At 58.6% G+C, this 13,421-nt stretch overlaps 1 protein-coding gene across 2 annotated transcripts in view; it reads right to left on the minus strand.

The window, feature by feature from the left end:
- Positions 1 to 13,421, minus strand: part of B4GALT2 (beta-1,4-galactosyltransferase 2) — a 56,932-nt gene that overhangs the window by 25,975 nt on the left and 17,536 nt on the right. The window lies entirely within an intron of this gene.

The raw sequence follows: 13,421 nt of genomic DNA on the forward strand, positions 1-13,421 counted from the left end.
CAGCCCCCAGAGACTCCCAGCTCCCCTGGAGACACCCCCAGCCCCTCGGAGACACCCCCAGCCCCTCGGAGACACCCCCCAGCTCCCCTGGAGACACCCCCAGCCCCCCTGGAGACCCCCCCAGCCCCACCAGAGACCCCCTGCTCCCCTGGAGACACCCCCAGCCCCACCGGAGACCCCCAGCTCCCCTGGAGACACCCCCAGCCCCACCGGAGACCCCCAGCTCCCCTGGAGACACCCCCAGCCCCCGGAGACCCCCAGATCCCCTGGAGACACCCCCAGCCCCCAGAGACTCCCAGCTCCCCTGGAGACACCCCCAGCCCCACCGGAGACCCCCAGCTCCCCTGGAGACACCCCCAGCCCCACTGGAGACACCCCCAGCCCCACTGGAGACCCCCAGCCCCACCGGAGACCCCCAGCTCCCCTGGAGACACCCCCAGCCCCACCGGAGACCCCCAGCTCCCCTGGAGACACCCCCAGCCCCACCGGAGACCCCCAGCTCCCCTGGAGACACCCCCAGCCCCACCGGAGACCCCCAGCTCCCCTGGAGACACCCCCAGCCCTCAGAGACTCCCAGCTCCCCTGGAGACACTCCCAGCTCCCCTGGAGACACCCCCAGCCCCACCGGAGACCCCCAGCTCCCCTGGAGACACCCCCAGCCCCCGGAGACTCCCAGCTCCCCTGGAGACCCCCAGCTCCCCTGGAGACACCCCCAGCCCCACCGGAGACCCCCAGCTCCCCTGGAGACACCCCCAGCCCCCGGAGACCCCCAGCTCCCCTGGAGACACCCCCAGCCCCCAGAGACTCCCAGCTCCCCTGGAGACACCCCCAGCCCCACCGGAGACCCCCAGCTCCCCTGGAGACACCCCCAGCCCCACCGGAGACCCCCAGCTCCCCTGGAGACACCCCCAGCCCCCGGAGACTCCCAGCTCCCCTGGAGACACCCCCAGCCCTCAGAGACTCCCAGCTCCCCTGGAGACACTCCCAGCTCCCCTGGAGACACCCCCAGCCCCACCGGAGACCCCCAGCTCCCCTGGAGACACCCCCAGCCCCCGGAGACTCCCAGCTCCCCTGGAGACCCCCAGCTCCCCTGGAGACACCCCAGCCCCACCGGAGACCCCCAGCTCCCCTGGAGACACCCCCAGCCCCCGGAGACCCCCAGCTCCCCTGGAGACACCCCCAGCCCCCAGAGACTCCCAGCTCCCCTGGAGACACCCCCAGCCCCACCGGAGACTCCCAGCTCCCCTGGAGACACCCCCAGCCCCACCGGAGACCCCCAGCTCCCCTGGAGACACCCCCAGCCCCACTGGAGACACCCCCAGCCCCACTGGAGACCCCCAGCCCCACCGGAGACCCCCAGCTCCCCTGGAGACACCCCCAGCCCCACCGGAGACCCCCAGCTCCCCTGGAGACACCCCCAGCCCCCAGAGACTCCCAGCTCCCCTGGAGACACCCCCAGCCCCTCGGAGACACCCCCAGCCCCACCAGAGACCCCCTGCTCCCCTGGAGACACCCCCAGCCCCACCGGAGACCCCCAGCTCCCCTGGAGACACCCCCAGCCCCACCGGAGACCCCCAGCTCCCCTGGAGACACCCCCAGCCCCACCGGAGACCCCCAGCTCCCCTGGAGACACCCCCAGCCCCCAGAGACCCCCAGATCCCCTGGAGACACCCCCAGCCCCCAGAGACTCCCAGCTCCCCTGGAGACACCCCCAGCCCCACCGGAGACCCCCAGCTCCCCTGGAGACACCCCCAGCCCCACTGGAGACACCCCCAGCCCCACTGGAGACCCCCAGCCCCACCGGAGACCCCCAGCTCCCCTGGAGACACCCCCAGCCCCACCGGAGACCCCCAGCTCCCCTGGAGACACCCCCAGCCCCACCGGAGACCCCCAGCTCCCCTGGAGACACCCCCAGCCCTCAGAGACTCCCAGCTCCCCTGGAGACACTCCCAGCTCCCCTGGAGACACCCCCAGCCCCACCGGAGACCCCCAGCTCCCCTGGAGACACCCCCAGCCCCCGGAGACTCCCAGCTCCCCTGGAGACCCCCAGCTCCCCTGGAGACACCCCCAGCCCCACCGGAGACCCCCAGCTCCCCTGGAGACACCCCCAGCCCCCGGAGACCCCCAGCTCCCCTGGAGACACCCCCAGCCCCCAGAGACTCCCAGCTCCCCTGGAGACACCCCCAGCCCCACCGGAGACCCCCAGCTCCCCTGGAGACACCCCCAGCCCCACCGGAGACCCCCAGCTCCCCTGGAGACACCCCCAGCCCCCGGAGACTCCCAGCTCCCCTGGAGACACTCCCAGCTCCCCTGGAGACACCCCCAGCCCCCGGAGACCCCCAGCTCCCCTGGAGACATCCCCAGCCCCACCGGAGACCCCCAGCTCCCCTGGAGACACCCCCAGCCCCACTGGAGACACCCCCAGCCCCACCGGAGACCCCCAGCTCCCCTGGAGACACCCCCAGCCCCACCGGAGACTCCCAGCTCCCCTGGAGACACCCCCAGCGACTCCCAGCTCCCCTGGAGACACCCCCAGCCCCACCGGAGACCCCCAGCTCCCCTGGAGACACCCCCAGCTCCCCTGGAGACACCCCCAGCTCCCCTGGAGACACCCCCAGCTCCCCTGGAGACACCCCCAGCTCCCCTGGAGACACCCCCAGCCCCACCGGAGACCCCCAGCTCCCCTGGAGACACCCCCAGCCCCACCGGAGACCCCCAGCTCCCCTGGAGACACCCCCAGCCCTCAGAGACTCCCAGCTCCCCTGGAAACACTCCCAGCTCCCCTGGAGACACCCCCAGCCCCACCGGAGACCCCCAGCTCCCCTGGAGACACCCCCAGCCCCCGGAGACTCCCAGCTCCCCTGGAGACCCCCAGCTCCCCTGGAGACACCCCCAGCCCCACCGGAGACCCCCAGCTCCCCTGGAGACACCCCCAGCCCCCGGAGACCCCCAGCTCCCCTGGAGACACCCCCAGCCCCCAGAGACTCCCAGCTCCCCTGGAGACACCCCCAGCCCCACCGGAGACCCCCAGCTCCCCTGGAGACACCCCCAGCCCCACTGGAGACACCCCCAGCCCCACTGGAGACCCCCAGCTCCCCTGGAGACACCCCCAGCCCCACTGGAGACCCCCAGCTCCCCTGGAGACACCCCCAGCCCCACCGGAGACCCCCAGCTCCCCTGGAGACACCCCCAGCCCCACCGGAGACCCCCAGCTCCCCTGCAGACACCCCCAGCCCTCAGAGACTCCCAGCTCCCCTGGAGACACTCCCAGCTCCCCTGGAGACACCCCCAGCCCCACCGGAGACCCCCAGCTCCCCTGGAGACACCCCCAGCCCCCGGAAACTCCCAGCTCCCCTGGAGACACCTCCAGCCCCACCGGAGACCCCCTGCTCCCCTGGAGACACCCCCAGCCCCACCGGAGACCCCCTGCTCCCCTGGAGACACCCCCAGCCCCACCGGAGACCCCCAGCTCCCCTGGAGACACCCCCAGCCCCACCGGAGACCCCCAGCTCCCCTGGAGACACCCCCAGCCCCACCGGAGACCCCCAGCTCCCCTGGAGACACCCCCAGCCCCACCGGAGACCCCCAGCTCCCCTGGAGACACCCCCAGCCCCACCGGAGACCCCCAGCTCCCCTGGAGACACCCCCAGCCCCACCGGAGACCCCCAGCTCCCCTGGAGACACCCCCAGCCGCTCTGGAGACCCCCAGCTCCCCTGGAGACCCCCCCATCTCACCAGAGACAACCCCAGCCGCTCCGGAGACCTCCAGCTCGCCGGAGACATCCCCAGCAGCTCTGGAGACCCCCAGCTCGCCAGAGACAACCCCAGCCGCACCGGAGACACCCCCATCCCCCCCGGAGACACCCAGTTCGCCGGAGACAACTCCAGCCGCTCCGGAGACACCTCCAGCTCCCCCAGAGACCCGCCAGCCTCACCAAGACCCTCAGCCGCCTGGAGCACTCCAGCCCTGCGGCGATGCCCAGCCCCCCGCAAAGATGCCCAGCCCCGCAGAGACCCCCGAAGAGAACGCCAGCCCCCTGCAGAGACCCTCTATCCTCCACAGAGACCCCCAGCCCTGTAGCCTATATGATTGAGCAGTGCAGGTTAGAATTGGTGCAGTAAAGAAACAGCAGGTGAAAATGCCGAAAATGGCTGGTTACCATGGTGTCCCTAGCAACCAATCAGAGCGCTGTTTCCATTCCATAATCTGCACTGCTGAGATGAAAGTTGTGCAGTGATTGGTTGCTAGGAGAAACACGTGCCCATGGGAGGAGGAGTGCGGCCCCCACGGTGCAGGGTCGGTCATGTGGCCACAGAAGCAGCAGCATGAGGCGAAGACAGGTGGAGTAAGATGTGGTGCAGCGTGCTGAGATTCAGCTGGGTATCTGGGTCATAGAAGCTCGTGTCTCCAGGAGGAGAGGAGTCGATGGAGTGGTGGGACCCGGCCTTCACCAGGATGAGGGTCCACCGGTGACCCCAGAGCCAGAGCGACAGGGGATAGAGAGACTACACGCCCTGGGAAACGCAGGCTGCTGTCAAGCAGAAGAATGGTCTCGGGACTTTCCCCTTTAATGTCGTCATATTCTGTACAAATCCTGAGGGGAACAAACTACAGGGGAAAATATAAATGACCTACAGCATTGTGGATGCATAAGTGTGCACACCCTCCTATAATCGGGGCTGCGGTTGTGCCAGGATCAGCCGATCACATTTCCCCATGAAACACAGTAGTCAGCGCTCGGCCGCTGTCATGTACATCTAGATGGAGGCCGGATGCTGTCACATGGGGAGGGCGGTAACATCACGATGGGGGCAGGCTTTCTCCCCCCCCCCATGTGCTCACCCACCTATCCACTCTCTCTTTCCCCATGTGCTGACTTCTCCCGTCTGCACTCTCTTCTTTGACCTGTCTACCCCACTATCCCCTTGTCTGCTGTCTCTCTCCTTCCTGTGCTGTCCCGTTTGCGCTGTCTCCCCCCGTGCTCTGTCTCTCTCACCCCTGTGTCTGACCGTGTACGGAGCATACCACAGCTCCTGGGCAGGGGAGGAAGCAAAAGACAATACTGACATTACAGCAGGAGATCGCAGAGGAGAAATTTTGTGAGGTAAAATGTTGTTTAAAAACAGTCAGTGAAATATTTTACTTCACAAAATGAATCCTCTGCGATCCCCTGCTGTAATGTCAGTACTGTCTTTTGCTTCCTCCCCTGCCCAGGAGATGTGGTATGCTCCGTACACAGTCAGACACACACAATTTTTAAAATTAACTTTTGTTCGTGGGAAAACCCCTTTAATGTGACCGGCTTCCTCTCTCTGTAGACACGTCGCGCATCTGCCACCGGGATCAGCCGAATGATTCACTGCTCCTGCGTGGAATTTGCGCAGGCGCAGTGCGACGGTGTCCCGCTGGTGGTACCGACCAAGAGGCTGCTTGAGTGTGTGAGTGTATGAGCGTGTGAATGGAGGGTGTGTGTGACTGTGAGTATGTGTGTGAGAGTGTGACTGAGTGAGTGTGTGAGTATTGCGTACGGCATATAGAGAGTGTATGTGTGGTGCGACGGTGTTCCGCTGGTTGTACCGCACAATAGGTTGGTACCAGCAGCAGTTTCCATACTGAGACACCCATCACTTGGGTCCTCCGCTTGGAATTCTGGGATACGGTGACATCTGGACAGGACAGGAAATGGAAACATTACAAGGCAATTATATAAATAGATGATTCTCATTAACCCCAGAGAAATTTTCGCTGTTCCAGGAGACCATTCCTAGGCTGTAAACAGCTGACAACACAGCAAAGGATCTCAGTGTGGAAAGTTGTCAATCAGGAGAAGGGGACAAAAAGAGTTCCCAGCTATTAATTCTACCATGGATATTGTGAAGTCGTCATCAAGTAGGGGCTGAGATTTGTTACAACGGAGACATTACCGTGAACAGGAAGTCCCTCAGAAACTGATGAAAAGAAGAACATGGAGGCTGCAAGAGGCCTAAAGCAACATTAGAGGAGCTGCAGGAAGCGGAGAGCAACATTAGAGGAGCTGCAGAAGGCCAAGAGCAAAATTAGAGGCTCCCATAGACTAGTAGGGATGTACCCCGGTGTGATGTCACAGGCTCCCATAGACTAGTAGGGTTGCACCACGGTGTGATGTCACAGGCTCCCATAGACTAGTACGGTTGTACCCCGGTGTGATGTGAAAGGCTCGCATAGACTATTAGGGTTACACCGCGGTGTCATGTCACAGGCTCCCATACACTAGTAGGGTTGTACCCCGGTGTGATGTCACAGGCTCCCATAGACTAATAGGGTTGTACCCCGGTGTGATGTGACAGGCTCGCATTGACTATTAGGGTTGTACCCTAGTGTGATGTCACAGGCTCCCATAGACTAGTAGGGTTGTACCCCGGTGTGATGTCACAGGCTCCCATAGACTAGTAGGGTTGTACCCCGGTGTGATGTCACAGGCTCGCATAGACTATTAGGGTTGTACCCCGGTGTGATGTCACAGGCTCGCATAGACTATTAGGGTTGTACCCTAGTGTGATGTCACAGGCTCCCATAGACTAGTAGGGTTGTACCCCGGTGTCATGTCACAGGCTCCCAGAGACTAGTAGGGTTGTACCCCGGTGTGATGTGACAGGCTCCCATAGACTATTAGGGTTGTACCCCGGTGTGATGTCACAGGCTCCCATAGACTAGTAGGGTTGTACCCCGGTGTGATGTCACAGGCTCGCATAGACTATTAGGGTTGTACCCTAGTGTGATGTCACAGGCTCCCATAGACTAGTAGGGTTGTACCCCGGTGTGATGTCACAGGCTCCCATAGACTAGTAGGGTTGCACCCCGGTGTGATGTCACAGGCTCCCATAGACTAGTAGGGTTGTACCCCGGTGTGATGTGACAGGCTCGCATAGACTATTAGGGTTGTACCGCGGTGTCATGTCACAGGCTCCCATAGACTAGTAGGGTTGTACCCCGGTGTGATGTCACAGGCTCCCATAGACTAATAGGGTTGTACCCCGGTGTGATGTGACAGGCTCGCATAGACTATTAGGGTTGTACCCTAGTGTGATGTCACAGGCTCCCATAGACTAGTAGGATTGTACCCCGGTGTGATGTGACAGGCTCGCATAGACTATTAGGGTTGTACCGCGGTGTCATGTCACAGGCTCCCATAGACTAGTAGGGTTGTACCCCGGTGTGATGTGACAGGCTCACATAGACTATTAGGGTTGTACCCTAGTGTGATGTCACAGGCTCCCATAGCTAGTAGGGCTGTTCCCCGGTGTGATGTCACAGGCTCCCATAGACTAATAGGGTTGTACCCCGGTGTGATGTGACAGGCTCGCATAGACTAGTAGGGTTGTACCCTAGTGTGATGTCACAGGCTCCCATAGACTAGTAGGGTTGTACCCCGGTGTGATGTCACAGGCTCCCATAGACTAGTAGGGTTGTACCCCGGTGTGATGTGACAGGCTCTCATAGACTATTAGGGTTGTACCCTAGTGTGATGTCACAGGCTCCCATAGACTAGTAGGGTTGTACCCCGGTGTGATGTCACAGGCTCCCATAGACTAGTAGGGTTGCACCACGGTGTGATGTCACAGGCTCCCATAGACTAGTACGGTTGTACCCCGGTGTGATGTGAAAGGCTCGCATAGACTATTAGGGTTACACCGCGGTGTCATGTCACAGGCTCCCATACACTAGTAGGGTTGTACCCCGGTGTGATGTCACAGGCTCCCATAGACTAGTAGGGTTGTACCCCGGTGTGATGTGACAGGCTCGCATAGACTATTAGGGTTGTACCCTAGTGTGATGTCACAGGCTCCCATAGACTAGTAGGGTTGTACCCTGGTGTGATGTGACAGGCTCGCATAGACTAGTAGGGTTGTACCGCGGTGTCATGTCACAGGCTCCCATAGACCAGTAGGGTTGTACCCCGGTGTGATGTCACAGGCTCCCATAGACTAATAGGGTTGTACCCCGGTGTGATGTGACAGGCTCGCATAGACTATTAGGGTTACACCGCGGTGTCATGTCACAGGCTCCCATAGACTAGTAGGGTTGTACCCCGGTGTGATGTGACAGGCTCGCATAGACTATTAGGGTTGTATCGCGGTGTCATGTCACAGGCTCCCATAGACTATTAGGGTTGTACCCCGGTGTGATGTCACAGGCTCCCATAGACTAGTAGGGTTGTACCCCGGTGTGATGTGACAGGCTCGCATAGACTATTAGGGTTGTACCCTAGTGTGATGTCACAGGCTCCCATAGACTAGTAGGGGTGTACCCCGGTGTGATGTCACAGGCTCCCATAGACTAGTAGTGTTGCACCCCGATGTGATGTCACAGGCTCCCATAGACTAGTAGGGTTGTACCCCGGTGTAATGTGACAGGCTCGCATAGACTATTAGGGTTGTACCCTAGTGTGATGTCACAGGCTCCCATAGACTAGTAGGGGTGTACCCCGGTGTGATGTCACAGGCTCCCATAGACTAGTAGTGTTGCACCCCGGTGTGATGTCACAGGCTCCCATAGACTAGTAGGGTTGTACCCCGGTGTGATGTGACAGGCACGCATAGACTATTAGGGTTGTACCGCGGTGTCATGTCACAGGCTCCCATAGACTAATAGGGTTGTACCCCGGTGTGATGTGACAGGCTCGCATAGACTAGTAGGGTTGTACCCTAGTGTGATGTCACAGGCTCCCATAGACTAGTAGGGTTGTACCCCGGTGTGATGTCACAGGCTCCCATAGACTAGTAGGGTTGTACCCCGGTGTGATGTGACAGGCTCGCATAGACTATTAGGGTTGTACCCTAGTGTGATGTCACAGGCTCCCATAGACTAGTAGGGTTGTACCCCGGTGTGATGTCACAGGCTCCCATAGACTAGTAGGGTTGCACCACGGTGTGATGTCACAGGCTCCCATAGACTAGTACGGTTGTACCCCGGTGTGATGTGAAAGGCTCGCATAGACTATTAGGGTTACACCGCGGTGTCATGTCACAGGCTCCCATACACTAGTAGGGTTGTACCCCGATGTGATGTCACAGGCTCCCATAGACTAATAGGGTTGTACCCCGGTGTGATGTGACAGGCTCGCATTGACTATTAGGGTTGTACCCTAGTGTGATGTCACAGGCTCCCATAGACTAGTAGGGTTGTACCCCGGTGTGATGTCACAGGCTCCCATAGACTAGTAGGGTTGTACCCCGGTGTGATGTCACAGGCTCGCATAGACTATTAGGGTTGTACCCCGGTGTGATGTCACAGGCTCGCATAGACTATTAGGGTTGTACCCTAGTGTGATGTCACAGGCTCCCATAGACTAGTAGGGTTGTACCCCGGTGTCATGTCACAGGCTCCCAGAGACTAGTAGGGTTGTACCCCGGTGTGATGTGACAGGCTCGCATAGACTATTAGGGTTGTATCGCGGTGTCATGTCACAGGCTCCCATAGACTATTAGGGTTGTACCCCGGTGTGATGTCACAGGCTCCCATAGACTAGTAGGGTTGTACCCCGGTGTGATGTCACAGGCTCGCATAGACTATTAGGGTTGTACCCTAGTGTGATGTCACAGGCTCCCATAGACTAGTAGGGTTGTACCCCGGTGTGATGTCACAGGCTCCCATAGACTAGTAGGGTTGCACCCCGGTGTGATGTCACAGGCTCCCATAGACTAGTAGGGTTGTACCCCGGTGTGATGTGACAGGCTCGCATAGACTATTAGGGTTGTACCGCGGTGTCATGTCACAGGCTCCCATAGACTAGTAGGGTTGTACCCCGGTGTGATGTCACAGGCTCCCATAGACTAATAGGGTTGTACCCCGGTGTGATGTGACAGGCTCGCATAGACTATTAGGGTTGTACCCTAGTGTGATGTCACAGGCTCCCATAGACTAGTAGGATTGTACCCCGGTGTGATGTGACAGGCTCGCATAGACTATTAGGGTTGTACCGCGGTGTCATGTCACAGGCTCCCATAGACTAGTAGGGTTGTACCCCGGTGTGATGTGACAGGCTCACATAGACTATTAGGGTTGTACCCTAGTGTGATGTCACAGGCTCCCATAGCTAGTAGGGTTGTTCCCCGGTGTGATGTCACAGGCTCCCATAGACTAATAGGGTTGTACCCCGGTGTGATGTGACAGGCTCGCATAGACTAGTAGGGTTGTACCCTAGTGTGATGTCACAGGCTCCCATAGACTAGTAGGGTTGTACCCCGGTGTGATGTCACAGGCTCCCATAGACTAGTAGGGTTGTACCCCGGTGTGATGTGACAGGCTCTCATAGACTATTAGGGTTGTACCCTAGTGTGATGTCACAGGCTCCCATAGACTAGTAGGGTTGTACCCCGGTGTGATGTCACAGGCTCCCATAGACTAGTAGGGTTGCACCACGGTGTGATGTCACAGGCTCCCATAGACTAGTACGGTTGTACCCCGGTGTGATGTGAAAGGCTCGCATAGACTATTAGGGTTACACCGCGGTGTCATGTCACAGGCTCCCATACACTAGTAGGGTTGTACCCCGGTGTGATGTCACAGGCTCCCATAGACTAATAGGGTTGTACCCCGGTGTGATGTGACAGGCTCGCATTGACTATTAGGGTTGTACCCTAGTGTGATGTCACAGGCTCCCATAGACTAGTAGGGTTGTACCCCGGTGTGATGTCACAGGCTCCCATAGACTAGTAGGGTTGCACCCCGGTGTGATGTCACAGGCTCCCATAGACTAGTAGGGTTGTACCCCGGTGTGATGTGACAGGCTCCCATAGACTAGTAGGGTTGTACCCCGGTGTGATGTGACAGGCTCGCATAGACTATTAGGGTTGTACCCTAGTGTGATGTCACAGGCTCCCATAGACTAGTAGGGTTGTACCCTGGTGTGATGTGACAGGCTCGCATAGACTAGTAGGGTTGTACCGCGGTGTCATGTCACAGGCTCCCATAGACTAGTAGGGTTGTACCCCGGTGTGATGTCACAGGCTCCCATAGACTAATAGGGTTGTACCCCGGTGTGATGTGACAGGCTCGCATAGACTATTAGGGTTACACCGCGGTGTCATGTCACAGGCTCCCATAGACTAGTAGGGTTGTACCCCGGTGTGATGTGACAGGCTCGCATAGACTATTAGGGTTGTATCGCGGTGTCATGTCACAGGCTCCCATAGACTATTAGGGTTGTACCCCGGTGTGATGTCACAGGCTCCCATAGACTAGTAGGGTTGTACCCCGGTGTGATGTCACAGGCTCGCATAGACTATTAGGGTTGTACCCTAGTGTGATGTCACAGGCTCCCATAGACTAGTAGGGTTGTACCCCGGTGTGATGTCACAGGCTCCCATAGACTAGTAGGGTTGTACCCCGGTGTGATGTGACAGGCTCGCATAGACTATTAGGGTTGTACCCCGGTGTGATGTCACAGGCTCGCATAGACTATTAGGGTTGTACCCTAGTGTGATGTCACAGGCTCCCATAGACTATTAGGGTTGTACCCCGGTGTGATGTCACAGGCTCCCATAGACTAGTAGGGTTGTACCCCGGTGTGATGTCACAGGCTCGCATAGACTATTAGGGTTGTACCCTAGTGTGATGTCACAGGCTCCCATAGACTAGTAGGGTTGTACCCCGGTGTGATGTCACAGGCTCCCATAGACTAGTAGGGTTGTACCCCGGTGTGATGTGACAGGCTCGCATAGACTATTAGGGTTGTACCCCGGTGTGATGTCACAGGCTCGCATAGACTATTAGGGTTGTACCCTAGTGTGATGTCACAGGCTCCCATAGACTAGTAGGGTTGTACCCCGGTGTCATGTCACAGGCTCCCAGAGACTAGTAGGGTTGTACCCCGGTGTGATGTGACAGGCTCGCATAGACTATTAGGGTTGTATCGCGGTGTCATGTCACAGGCTCCCATAGACTATTAGGGTTGTACCCCGGTGTGATGTCACAGGCTCCCATAGACTAGTAGGGTTGTACCCCGGTGTGATGTCACAGGCTCGCATAGACTATTAGGGTTGTACCCTAGTGTGATGTCACAGGCTCCCATAGACTAGTAGGGTTGCACCCCGGTGTGATGTGACAGGCTCCCATAGACTAGTAGGGTTGTACCCCGGTGTGATGTGACAGGCTCGCATAGACTATTAGGGTTGTACCGCGGTGTCATGTCACAGGCTCCCATAGACTAGTAGGGTTGTACCCCGGTGTGATGTCACAGGCTCCCATAGACTAATAGGGTTGTACCCCGGTGTGATGTGACAGGCTCGCATAGACTATTAGGGTTGTACCGCGGTGTCATGTCACAGGCTCCCATAGACTAGTAGGGTTGTACCCCGGTGTGATGTGACAGGCTCACATAGACTATTAGGGTTGTGCCCTAGTGTGATGTCACAGGCTCCCATAGCTAGTAGGGTTGTTCCCCGGTGTGATGTCACAGGCTCCCATAGACTAATAGGGTTGTACCCCGGTGTGATGTGACAGGCTCGCATAGACTATTAGGGTTGTACCCTAGTGTGATGTCACAGGCTCCCATAGACTAGTAGGGTTGTACCCCGGTGTGATCTCACAGGCTCCCATAGACTAGTAGGGTTGCACCCCGGTGTGATATCACAGGCTCCCATAGACTAGTAGGGTTGTACCCCGGTGTGATGTGACAGGCTCCCATAGACTATTAGGGTTGTACCCTAGTGTGATGTCACAGGCTCCCATAGACTAGTAGGGTTGTACCCCGGTGTGATGTGACAGGCTCGCATAGACTATTAGGGTTGTACCGCGGTGTCATGTCACAGGATCCCATAGACTAGTAGGGTTGTACCCCGGTGTGATGTCACAGGCTCCCATAGACTAGTAGGGTTGTACCCCGGTGTGATGTGACAAGCTCGCATAGACTATTAGGGTTACACCGCTGTGTCAGGTCACAGGCTCCCATAGACTAGTAGGGTTGTACCCCGGTGTGATGTGACAGGCTCGCATAGACTATTAGGGTTGTATCGCGGTGTCATGTCACAGGCTCCCATAGACTATTAGGGTTGTACCCGGTGTTATGTCACAGGCTCCCATAGACTAGTAGGGTTGTACCCCGGTGTGATGTGACAGGCTCCCATAGACTATTAGGGTTGTACCCCGGTGTGATGTCACAGGCTCCCATAGACTAGTAGGGTTGTACCCCGGTGTGATGTGACAGGCTCGCATAGACTATTAGGGTTGTACCCTAGTGTGATGTCACAGGCTCCCATAGACTAGTAGGGTTGTACCCCGGTGTGATGTGACAGGCTCCCATAGACTAGTAGGGTTGTACCCTGGTGTGATGTCACAGGCTCCCATAGACTAGTAGGGTTGTACCCCGGTGTGATGTGACAGGCTCGCATAGACTATTAGGGTTGTACCCCGGTGTGATGTCACAGGCTCGCATAGACTA

The sequence above is a fragment of the Dendrobates tinctorius genome, unplaced genomic scaffold (assembly GCF_039654945.1).
Source record: "Dendrobates tinctorius isolate UK_male_01 unplaced genomic scaffold, ASM3965494v1 ptg000515l, whole genome shotgun sequence".
Taxonomy (NCBI): domain Eukaryota; kingdom Metazoa; phylum Chordata; class Amphibia; order Anura; family Dendrobatidae; genus Dendrobates; species Dendrobates tinctorius.